General features: G+C 43.6%; 1 protein-coding gene across 1 annotated transcript in view; it reads right to left on the minus strand.

Annotated features, from left to right (window-relative positions):
• VGLL4 (vestigial like family member 4) overlaps positions 1-9,002 on the minus strand; it is a 142,304-nt gene extending 133,302 nt beyond the window's left edge. Inside the window, exon 1 of the mRNA XM_039886749.1 lies at positions 8,867-9,002. The gene's annotated coding sequence lies outside the window, so the exon portion shown is untranslated. The remainder of the gene's footprint in view (positions 1-8,866) is intronic.
• Between the last annotated feature and the right edge of the window lie 2,988 nt (positions 9,003-11,990).

Genomic DNA, 11,990 nt, shown 5'->3' on the forward strand with positions numbered 1-11,990 from the left:
TTCAAGCAATGATCATGTATTTTCTCTGCCAGCCCACATTCCTTACCTCAGACTCCCTTATGTTTAATAATATGCTCTTCCAAATAGCTTAAGTTTGAGAATTAGAAAATAATAAATATCAATTCTAAAGCTACTAAAATTTAGGGGTATTCAGTGCCAATGACAAGTTCAGCTATAAATACGAACACCATTATTTTGGCCTTCCAAAAAGAACTGTCTCGTTTTGATCAATGAGAGGACAAGAGCTCCCGTCTTAGGAACAGAATTATGGGGTGTATTAGATTATATTTTTTTCGGGCAAGGGAATGGAATTTCAAGGTATGTTATGGAAGTGCTCCAAGATTTTCAAGGTGAAAGCTATAGCACCAGGCTTGCCTCACTTCATGGCTCTTCCAGATACAGTGGCTAACTAATACAGTTATGAAAGAGTATTAGCAGGAAGTAGAACCGGTGGGGGCGGGGAGAAGCACATTCAAACCTCCTGATGCTCCTGCCACACTGTCACTTGAATAAAAGCCAGAAACAGAAAGACATCACTATCCTAGGATACTGATGGCATCTCCAACTTCCAGATGCACCCTCTTCAGTATCCCTAATTCTTGTTGGCCCTGTTCCATCACTCTATTCCCCCATCGGGGCCACCACCTCCTGGGCTAATCCAACTTGGACTCATTAAAAAAGTACAACTCTAAGACAAGCCTACAGGTATGAACTATCACATCACAGCACAGGGTGTCCGGACCTTAAGACCATCAAGAATTTAGAGGCTTTCATTGATTGGGTGTCTCTTCAATTAAAAACAATAAAAGATGGCACAGAAAAGTAAATTCACTGCCCTGGAGTAACTTACACCAAATGTGATCACGCTGTGGTAGATTTGGCTAGCTGTCCATGTCAGTGAAAGGAGTAAATGAAATGTCCGACCAATCAGCTCCACACACAAGCACACAAGCACACAAGCACAGCTTTGGGCACATCAGGAAGATGTGATTTAACATTCTCCTAGATGTTTCTTCCCGTACTGTGTCCTAATTGCTGCCCCACTAACTTCTTAAACACACATTCTTCCTGTTAACATCTAATTCTCAGACCATTCTCTCTGCTCCTCCTGCTAAAGAATCTCTCATTAGTGTAATGCCCCTTTCTTCTCACACTTTACCGTCTGTTAAATCAGAAGAGTCAGGACTTTAGTTTCAGAAAACCAAAGTTTGAGCCCTACTTTAACACTTTCACTCATTCAATCATCAATCAATTACTGAAAGTTTATTTTCTTCTAGGCTTTGCTCTAAATGCCTAACACTAAAGGTATGGGCCAGTCTTTTAACCTCTCCAGGCCCAAGTTTCCTCACTTAAAGAAAATTATAGTAACATTGCCTGAGTCACAAGCTTGGCATGTGGATTAAATGATATAACGTCACTAAAAATGCCTTATAAACTCAACTAAGACGTATACGTTCTCATTCTACCACCACCACCACCTTATAGCCGTATAGCATATACTTTTTCAAAAACACATAAATTACCTCATTGGATTCTCACTGTGAGTTGACCAAATATGATGATTAGCATTCTTCCACAGATGAAAAACCAAGGTGCCAAGAACATATAAGTGACTTCTTGAAAAAGCCAAGACTGGAATCCAAGTCTACTGACTCACCATCCAATGCTATTTTTACTATTCTTAAGCTGATTTTCATAAAGTCCCTTCGGAGAAAAGCAGTTATTTAGCTCAAGTTATCAGAACAACAAAAAACACCTTCACTCCACAACCAAAGCAAGACTGCTAGTCTGTGCAAGCTCTTTCTCCTACACTTGAGATACATATCAGGCAATAACATGATAGTTTCTAAAGTAATCAAAGGGAAGCACGCCCTCTTCCCTTGAGCACATGAAAACCACGCCACATTTTACTTTCTTTGAACAGAGACAGGCATGGAGTAACAAGAATAGTAACCAAAGCAGGTAAGAAGATGCTCACGCCAAGTCAGCTGATGTTGAGAGTGGGGAAAACAACACAGACTGCAGAGCCATCAGATTCCTGGGCCCGTGGCCACACAGGAATTAAACATAAGCCCTAAGGACTTCAGGCTCCAAGAACAGGCTCAGTATTAGGAAGAATGGCTTCTACTTCCTCATGCTCAAGAAAGCCTGTTAACCTGCAATGGATAACTGTGAAGGTTATCCAGTAGTGTGTCCAAGAATTCAACTGAACTCTGATACTATCTACCTGGAGATAGAATCAGATCCCACAGGTTAAGGGCTCAGTCCCACAAGACTGCCCTTCACTTCAGACACAAGTCACAAGCCAAGGTTGTCATCTGTGCTTCTGACAGAGTAGCCATAAAAAATTCCCATAACCCCTTCCTTGGGTTCAATTGATTTGCCAGAGCAGCTCACAGAACTCGGAGAAACATGTTACTTTCTAGATCACTGGTTTATTGTAAAAGGATATAACTTAGGAACAGCCAGATAGAAGAAATGTATTAGGAGCACGGAGCTTCCATGCCCTCTCCAGGTGCACCACTGTCCCTGAATCCCCATGTGTGCACCAACCCAGAAGTTCTCTGAACCTCTTCCTCTTGGAGGATTTTATGCAGGCTTCATTACAAGGGCCGACTGATTACATCTTTGGCCACTGGCGATTGAATAAACCTCCAGCCCCTCTCCCCTCCCCAGAGGTGGGGGAAAGAGAGAGAGGTCCAACCCTCTAATCACGTGGTTGGTTCTCCTGGCAACCAACCCCATCCTCAGGTGCTTCTAATAGTCACCTCATTCACATAACAAAAGACATCTCTAACACTCTCAACACTCAGGAAATTCCAAGGGTTAGGGGCGCAGTAAGTCAGGAACTGTGGAGGAAGACTAAATATATATGAAAAGTATATTTTGGTCATCTGAATGACCCAAATATATATTTCTTATAAATCAAAATATTAAGCCACCTTCCTAAATAGAAGCCAGCCCTTATTCAAAACACTTTTAATTGTCAGACTATCAAAGATGGAACAAAAAGAGATGGGCCCTTTGCTAGAAAGCTTTCCATATCTAAGCATGCCCCAATCATGAATAGTTGACCCATATTGCCATAATATGAAGCATCGTACCAAGTACGTCAGACGGGCCTAGCCAGCTTCCAGTTACATCCATCTTGTTACTTCTATACATAATCATTCCTGAACAACAAAAGTGGGTAGAGATGTGAGATTTAGTTACCTTGATGACCCTGGTAACAGGAGCTGCCAAACAGTGCTACCATGAAATAACTAAAATCCTTAGTTATTATAAAATAGTTTGCTATCTTTGTAAACTGTGCACATGCACAGAATGTATGAACGCTGACTATGGGTCAGTTGAGGGCCATCCACATAGGCTTAGAGCAACAAAACCAAACTTAGGTTACAGCATATTTCATGACTTTTATGTGAGCCTGCCCAATGCTGGCATAAAATTCTTACTGCTAGCTGAAGTTCACCTACTTCCCTAAAGTATCCCCTAGAAAGTAACTGTATGGTAGGCCCACACTGACACCATTGTGTCCAAGGAGAAAAAGTAAAATTCACATATGAACTTTTAGAGCAGACTACTAATGTAGGGAGGAGGAAAGAGAACTAAAATGTAAAATCAAGCTACATTCAGACTGCAATATGCTGATTAGCTCTGCAGCCAGGCCAGGAGGACACCTGCAGAACAAAGGAAGATTTCTGCTGGGATTGCTAACAACCCATTTCCCACACCTGTGAAGGAGAAACAGGAAAACAGTCTTTAAGTGGCTGCCGTACACAAAATAAAATCGTTCATTCCCTATGGCTAAAACCATGGGGAACCTATGGATTAAATGCTGGGAACTGCCAGGAGGCCTTTCACACTACACATTCTTACCTTTTACGTTATAAATTCTTCCTCATTGTATGCCATATCTTTAAACTGTCACAGCAACTAAAAAAACAATATATAAACTAGATCCCCGACACTCCAGGCTTTTTTTCCTTGTCTTGGGTTTTTGTCCTTGCTTTCTCTAGTTTTTGCTTTTCCCCTTTAATGAACTTTCCTTTTAACTCTAACTTTGGTGTGTGTGTGTGTTGAATTCTTTCCACACTCTCCGCCAAAGGACCCTCTTCTTCTCTCAGTGCAGGGCTTGGTCTCCCCCTCACTGGATGTGGGGAAATTTGCCTTGTCCTGCATCACTACCCATTCCCACCATTTTTCAACACTGTTGTCAAATAAAAATAAACTATCCTTTTCTCTCTCACATTTAGGCCATTTGTAACTCTGTCTCATTTTCAAGACCTCAAGCCTTGTACAGCATCACAGAGGAAATAAAAGAAGCTTTGGCATTTTTAGTTTACTCTGGATATGCTTTTCTTGCCTTTTATTTTATTTAGACATTAGAATTTTCTATTCACAAGTACTGAGGTGCCTGCCATGTCCTCTCAGGGACTTGTTTACCCCCAAGAATGAGAAATATGAATTTATGTATCATAGTCCAAGCTGGCAAACTTCCTATAGTACCCTCCATCTAACTCCACTTTTCCAAAATCTCAACTCTCAGCCTACAGACAACCTAAAAGAAGTCTTCAAACCCCATGATACATTGTATCATTAGGAAGGACTCTAGTTACCAATATCAGTAAATAGTCAATTCTCATTATTTACAGTAGTTATGTTCTATGAACTCTTAGCAAACACTGAATTAGCAAATACTGAACCATTACTCCTAGGGGAATGATAGGGTTAGGTTCCTGCGAGCCTCTGGTTACATTTTTGTCAACTGATCATCAATACATAACCTTGTTTTATGAGTGTTTCTGTTTAAAGGCACCTTATTTGATATCTGTTGTTGATTCATTAGCATTGAACTCCCAGCCACAGCACTATAACTCATGCCTGAACAAAGCTTATCTAATGCACATATTTTTTCCGTAGGGCACAACAGCACTTGCTCTTAGGGGCACTTGACAACTTCTCAGTATTAAGCTTGGGGGCCATTTTAAACAGCAAAACCACTAACAAAATGGCCCCTAATGAGAAAAATATGGCACTAAATAGACCACAAAAGCATACTTGTTTACAGAATGAGAGCTGAAACAAGAAGGCAGAGAATTCCCTTGTTCGACCTCAGCTGAGAACATGTACTTCAGAGACTCAAATTTTTCACCACTCTGTGCATGTGTGTGAATGACTGCAAATATGCCGCAAATATTGATTTGGGGATCACAAAGAAATGTTAAGTGAGTATACAAATTTGCAAGTAAGGAATACAGGAATAATGAGATTTACTGTATCTGTTTATCACACCTGAGGCATGAGATAGAAAGCAGAAGGTTTTCCTCCTTACTGTATCCCAGGTAGAAAGAATTTTTCTGGTGTCAGCACCTCTCAGATACACGCCTTCCTTCCTACCTTGGCAGTTAATATTATCAAGATTGGGCAGTCCAGTTTCTAAGTTGTTGTTGTTGTTTTAAGGTGAACAGATTCTACATGGCTACAGACTGATTCACAACACTCGCTTTTCTCTTCGATGAAGCGCCCGCATACAGATTCATTAACTTTAAATAAGCTCCCTAAAAAAAAAAAATCACGAATGAGCCTCGATTCACGTATCTTGCAGAAACGTAACACAAAAAAACTTTCTGTCACCAGGTTCTCACAGCAACAGCCTATCTAACACAGGCCAAAAACAGACAACTTGATATGTTAAAATCGCCACACAGTGTCAGAATTTCAGTTACATCAGAATTTTCCCAAGGTATCTGACTTTTACCTCCTGAACTTACAACTCTTATTATTTCATTAAGTGATATTCAAAGCTGCAAAACAACTTATTATTATGGTTATTTTACTCATATTTTACTAAGGTAAACTAGCAGCAAAACTATCCGGGAGATACCTGGAAGAGACACAAAGTAAAATCTTCCTTTGGATTTGTTTTGACAACCACCAGAGGTTGGTAACAAGGCTGACTACACAAGGAGTTAAAAGGAATTTCCCATTACAGAACTCTTATCAAACAGAACACTTGAAAGTGAAAGTTTTAGTTTCATAATAATCACGTCTATACAAAGTGTTAAAATCTTAAGGTAAAGTTATAGTTCTATAGTTCAGTTGGGGGAAGTGCAACCAGTGTGTTTAACGAAGCTCTCTCAAATCTTCAAAGACTTTTGTAAATAACATAACACAAAATACTTTTCAAAGCATATTATTCCCTGTAATTACTGAAATTCTGTGATGTACTAGAACAGATATTATCATCCCCTTACAGAGAAAAATAAAGCACAAAAGCAGAAGTAACTTTTTCTAGTCACAAATTTACTAGGTGACAGAGGTAGCACTTGAACTCAAGTCTCCAGAGATAAGACAGAGCTGCTTTTAACTACAACACACACACACACACACTGTTTTTGGAATGTAGTCCATGGTTATTCATAGAGAATTATTTTCTTAATTGTACTGTGTTTTGGTCAACATAAAATTTAGTTTGCATGCCCTTCCAAATAGAACAGGCTGCCCAGAAGTGTGAAAAAAGTGGCAGGGGAAATCAGCTTGGGATTCAAGTTTTTGCCAAAATTAAACAATAAATTGAGGGTTTTACACCATTTCTACTATGGGGGAGATGACTTTTCAGCCAGATGCAACAGGAAACACACAGAACAAAACACAAAACCGTCTTGACTATGAGACAACAAACTTTCTAGAAAAGTATTTCTAAACCTATTACTTAAAATTAGAGCACTAAGATGTAGAGATGATAAATACAGCCTTTAGACGTTGACCCCAAAGCTCTCTTTAAACTACCCACGCTACTCCCCTCACAGTCACGCGCAGACTTCATTAGCTGCAAGCAGGAAACAATGAACATTACAAGTCTGTGGACTCACAAAGAGTTAAAGTTTGGAAGGCAAAAATAGCATGCAAAACTGACCTTTAACTACTAATAGCAAAATTAACATTTAGTGTTCGTCTCTGAGTGCTCAAAGGAAACTTACGAATCTTCCTTTTCGTCCAGGTAGGTTTGGGTTTAGAAAAAGATTCAGACTCTAGTACCTTTCAAATAAAGGGGGCAACCAGCTGCTGATAAAAACTAGAAGACCAGCCTCCACCCCCGCCCCCCAAGCTGCTGGTTCTTATTAACCACTGAGAAGGAAATACAACTAGCAAACATACAGCACCGATGATCAAAGTGAAACCGATTTTTTTAATCATCTAACTTAAGCAGACAAATTCAGGCCAGTAAAGTGCATAAAACTCAGTCAATAGCCCTAGGAAGTACTGTCATCCTAACTTAAGACATTTAAATGTCTCAGTGTAATGAATCAAAGGAGACTTAAAGCAAAACAAAAAAAGAAAGACCTTTGCTTTCCGGCGAGGCCTGCACTGGTGCAGGAAGAGTGTGCCGTTTTGTTTTGGGGAGGGGGCAGGTACTATACAAAGAAAGAGACCGGTCCCAGCGGCTCCCTCTCAGCCACTTTCCGCAGTCCCACACCACAGCCCTCCTTGCCGCTAGCCAGGACCAAAGGGGATGCAGGGCGACGAGCCCCCTTCCCGCCCCGCGCCTCCGACTTCCAGGACGCCTTCCACTTGGGACCCCTCCAGGAGCTAGACCTCTAACCCGGGAGCCCAGACGCTTCGATTTCCACCGCGGGCCTCAAGTTGCCTGGCAAGAACCAGCTGCCTCCTTGCAGGAGGACGCTCCGAGACAGCCCACAGCCGAGCTCCCGCACAGGCCAGCAGCCCTCGACCGGCCCCGGTCCCACCAGCCTGCGGGCTGAGTTCTCCCGCACTCACCGCCGGGCGGCCCTGGGCGCGCCTGCCGCGGGCCAGCCGGGCCCCTTGGGGCCAGAGGCGGGGGCGGAACCGCGGGGCGCGCGGGGCGCACTCCGGCAACGCGCCGACGCACAGGCGCGCTCGCGCCCGCGCTCCCGCACAGCCTCCCCCTCCTCACACCCACACGCACACGCGGGCGGCGCGCGCCGGGCCGGCTCCGCGGCGGAGGCCAGCGCGGGAGCCCAAGGAATCCCTGGAATGAGGGACCGCCTGCTCTCTCCCGGGCTCCGCCAGGCCCGTCAGGGCACGCCCCCGGACACGCCCCGCCCACCGAGCAGGTGGGGCCGAGCCCAGGTGAACCGGCCGGGATGCGGGGGCGGGGCCAATCGCGCCAGGAGAGGCGCGTTTCCCGTTTCCCACCCGCAGCGTGCCCGGTGGCGGCTCTCGGCTACCGGGCGGGTGCGGGCGCGGGCGTGGGCGCGGGCGCGGGCGCGGGCGCGCTCCAGCAACGAACCGCCGCGGCGGGCCTGGTGCCGCGCCGGGCCTGAGAAGCGCCAGTCCCAGAGGGCGCGTAGAGGCAGCGTGTCCCACACATCACAACCCCAAGGCCCCGCCAGTGGGAACACACCTGAGTGCACATGCACTACCCCAACCGACCCTTTCGTGCGCTCCCAGGTGTCTGCTGCTGTGGGCCAGGCACGTTCCCCACACGCACACAGCTGGCCCTCGCAGCCAGTGGATACAGCACACGTGACACCGACGACTACGGTTGAGCCACACTCCGTACCCACTGGACCAGATGCCCCTTAACCACCACAGCTAGCCAAGTGCCAGCGCGTTCGGGCCAGACCTCCAATGCCCTCGGCTTTATACCCGCATGGTCCCGGCCTCCCGCAAAGCAGCCCCTGGAAGAGCGTGCAAGCCCTCTGGCACCCAGGGCTCGGCGTTCACACACGCTCAAACGCCGGACAGCGGCGCACGCGGTGCCTCCGGCCTCCCCTGGCTACACGCTCCACAGGGCGCCATCCTGGGACACCACCGCACCCTCTCGTTACCTACACATACCCCAGCCACATTGCCCAGACAGGCCGGCGGCCACACGTACCTGAGAGTACAGGTACTTGCTTGGGGGAGGTGTGTGCTCAGGTGCCACTGAGATCAGAACGGCCTCTGCAGTCCAGGACACTCAGACGCGGCTCGGTTTCCTCCCATTACAGCATTTTACACTCCACCACTTCGCTCTCACACGCAAACACACACACACTCACACACGGCGCTGGGAAGCGAGCGTCTTTCCTCCCCTCCCTCGCCCGGAGGAGGAAGTCCTAGAAAATCAAAACAGTGTGGAAGGGAGGGAGCAGAGGAGAAAGGGACGGAGATCCGTGTGAAGAGCCCCCTCCAGCCGCTTACACACTAATGTTTGCTGTGTTTGGCAAACTCCTGGAGTCCACAACCCAGGCTGCTCTGAAATGTGCTCGGGGAGGGGCCAAGGGGAGGAGGTGAAGCATTTCTAATTGGTGCAGGTTCTTATTACAGCAGCATCTTAGACATGTGACCACGAAAAGAAAAGGCCTGTCTTTAATTTTTCCTGTCATTCTCTGGAGATATAGTGGCAAGGGGGTGGGGGTGGGGCGGAGGCCTTATACTCCCCCGTCCCCGGCAGCCCTTGCCCCATTGTTTTCTCATACTGCCACAATTAAGAAAACATTTGCTTAACATATCCAGCCGCTAACTTCATAAAATAAATAGAGACTGGACTTCCTCTGGTTTGCTTTAAATGGCTTCATGTTGCTAGCCTTCTGGTTGTTCTCAAACCTCAGCATTATTAGGAGCTCCTACTACAGGGCTTTCCCTGAGACAGGGCTCTACGGAGAAGGAATAATGGCCATAAAAACAAATACCAGCTTACATTAGTGCTGGAGGAAAATGCTTTGCAGTTTTCAAACTGTTTTCCCATGTATTACTTCATCCAGTCTTATCGAGTCCAGTATTTTAACTTGTTGGGTCTTAGCCCCTGTTGGGTAGCAGGGCAGGCATTCATAGTTCCATTTTACAGAGATTAGATAGTTTACCTAAAACAGGCAGAGGGGTCACCTGAACCAGAGTCTGGGTCTGGTGGTCCCTTGTGAAATTCACTCTCCTTCAATCCACACAGGGCCAGTGTAGATAGGGCAACCCAGTGTCAAGTCTACCCAAGCATAGTTGCCTGGTTTCCTGGTTCCCAAATTAAAACTCGCAGATTAAAACTGGGAAGGCTCCCAGTCTTCCCAAAGATATTTTTACTTAGACTCCGTTTTAGTTCATCAATAGTCTCAGTCTATGGGAAAAAATACTGAGAAAGATCATAAAGAGGAGGTTTTCATCCTGCCATATTAGGACAGGGAATGAGGAAAGAGTTAAGACTGCAAATTTCAGGAAATTCAGCAAGATAGAAAAAGGGCTTTGGATTCGGACAGATCTGGATTTGAATCCAAACTCCACCTCCATTAGTTATAGGACTTTGGGCATGTTATCAAGCCCAGTTTTCTCATCCATAAAGCAGAGAATAATTCTTACTTTGAAGAGAAATTGCAAGGACTAAGGACTAGGCTGAATATTCGATTAATATTCACATCTCCCTCCTCTCTTCCTGCCTTAAATCCAGTCCTGCTGGGACTACCCACCTTAATCATGGAGGGATAGGACAATGATTTGCCCAGATAATGCAAATGAATGATAGCAATAACAATACAACTGCACATTTATAAAAAGGCTCTGGGGTTTACAAAGTGTTTCCACATATCATTATCTCATTTGATCTTTATGACAACTCTGCCATCTGTATGCTGCTAAATGATTTTCATTTGGGGGGTCAGTGTGGAGGTCTTAAAGCTTCCTCTTTAATTTCCATCATAGTTTAGCGCGAACCTTACTCTGCAAATAAATCATGGGGACAGAGGCCCTTTTCTCATGGATGTGACCAGTCTTCGACCTTTCCAAGGATTAATCTCACTGCTTCCCTTACATCAGCATTAAAGTAACTTTGCTCTGGCAACATCTAAGCATGATTGTTTTAGTCTGGCTGTTTCAGTTGTGCAGAAGGAGAGACATACTAAGTTAACATTTAAAAAAGGGGGTATGCTGTCAAGATGTGGACTGGAATGGAATCTATCCAATACATAGAATATTCACATAATGGAATATTGGACAGCAACCTAAACAAATGACTTGCAGGGACCTACAAAAATAGGAATGAATCTTGACAACATTAAGTGAAAAAAGTAAGTTCCAAAAGATTACATACAGCATAATATCCTACTGGTAATGTTAAAAATAAAATGAAAAATAATTGTAAAGGCACATACACCTGCAAAAAAACTACATAAAAAGGAAGTAAGAGTATGATGATATGAGGGTTCAAAATGAGGGTTACTTAGGGGGACTGCATGGGATGGATGAGAGGGGACCATTTGGTTAGATGTAGTTTATTGTCAAGGTCTTATTTTTTTGGGTGGTACGTTCCCAGGTTCACTATTAAAAATACTTACTTAAGTGAAATTTGCAAAGCAATGTGAATGCCACTGAACAATACACTTAAAATGGTTAAAATAGTAAACTTTATGTTATATTTTACCACAATAAAAAAATATAAGGAGCTAAAGGGAAAACAATGGGCCAATTTCTAACAACAAAAACAGAAACTATTTAAGTAGCTAACTAATACCAGAGTGTAGGGAGGAGGGGGGAGGGAGACGGGGTAAAGTGGGTCAAATATGTGGGGATAGAAAGAAATCTAACTATAGGAGTATATATGTATATATATATATATATATATATATATATATATATATATATATATATATATATATGTATATATTTTAATATATACTAGTATATAAAATATATAGTATATATTTTAATATATACTGTATATATATATATATAATAAGGCATACTATTAAAATATACAGCTGAAACTTACTGAATTTCGTTAACCAATGTCACCATAAAAAATAAAATGAATTAATTGATTGATTAAAAATAAATAAATAATTTTTTTTTAAAAGTAGCTAACTAAAAAAAGTAAAGGCAGGCTGTACAGGGACCACTGGTGAGAATGTATTTCAAACCAAGGATTTGAAATTTTATTTTATTTAAAATTTTATTTTATTTAAAAAATAAAAATAATCCAGGAAGAGAAATAAGATTGGCCCTGAGTTGATCATTGTTGAAGCCCAGTGACAGATGCA

Source organism: Pteropus medius, unplaced genomic scaffold (assembly GCF_902729225.1).
Source record: "Pteropus medius unplaced genomic scaffold, Ma_sr-lr_union100, whole genome shotgun sequence".
NCBI classification, from domain to species: Eukaryota; Metazoa; Chordata; class Mammalia; order Chiroptera; family Pteropodidae; genus Pteropus; species Pteropus medius.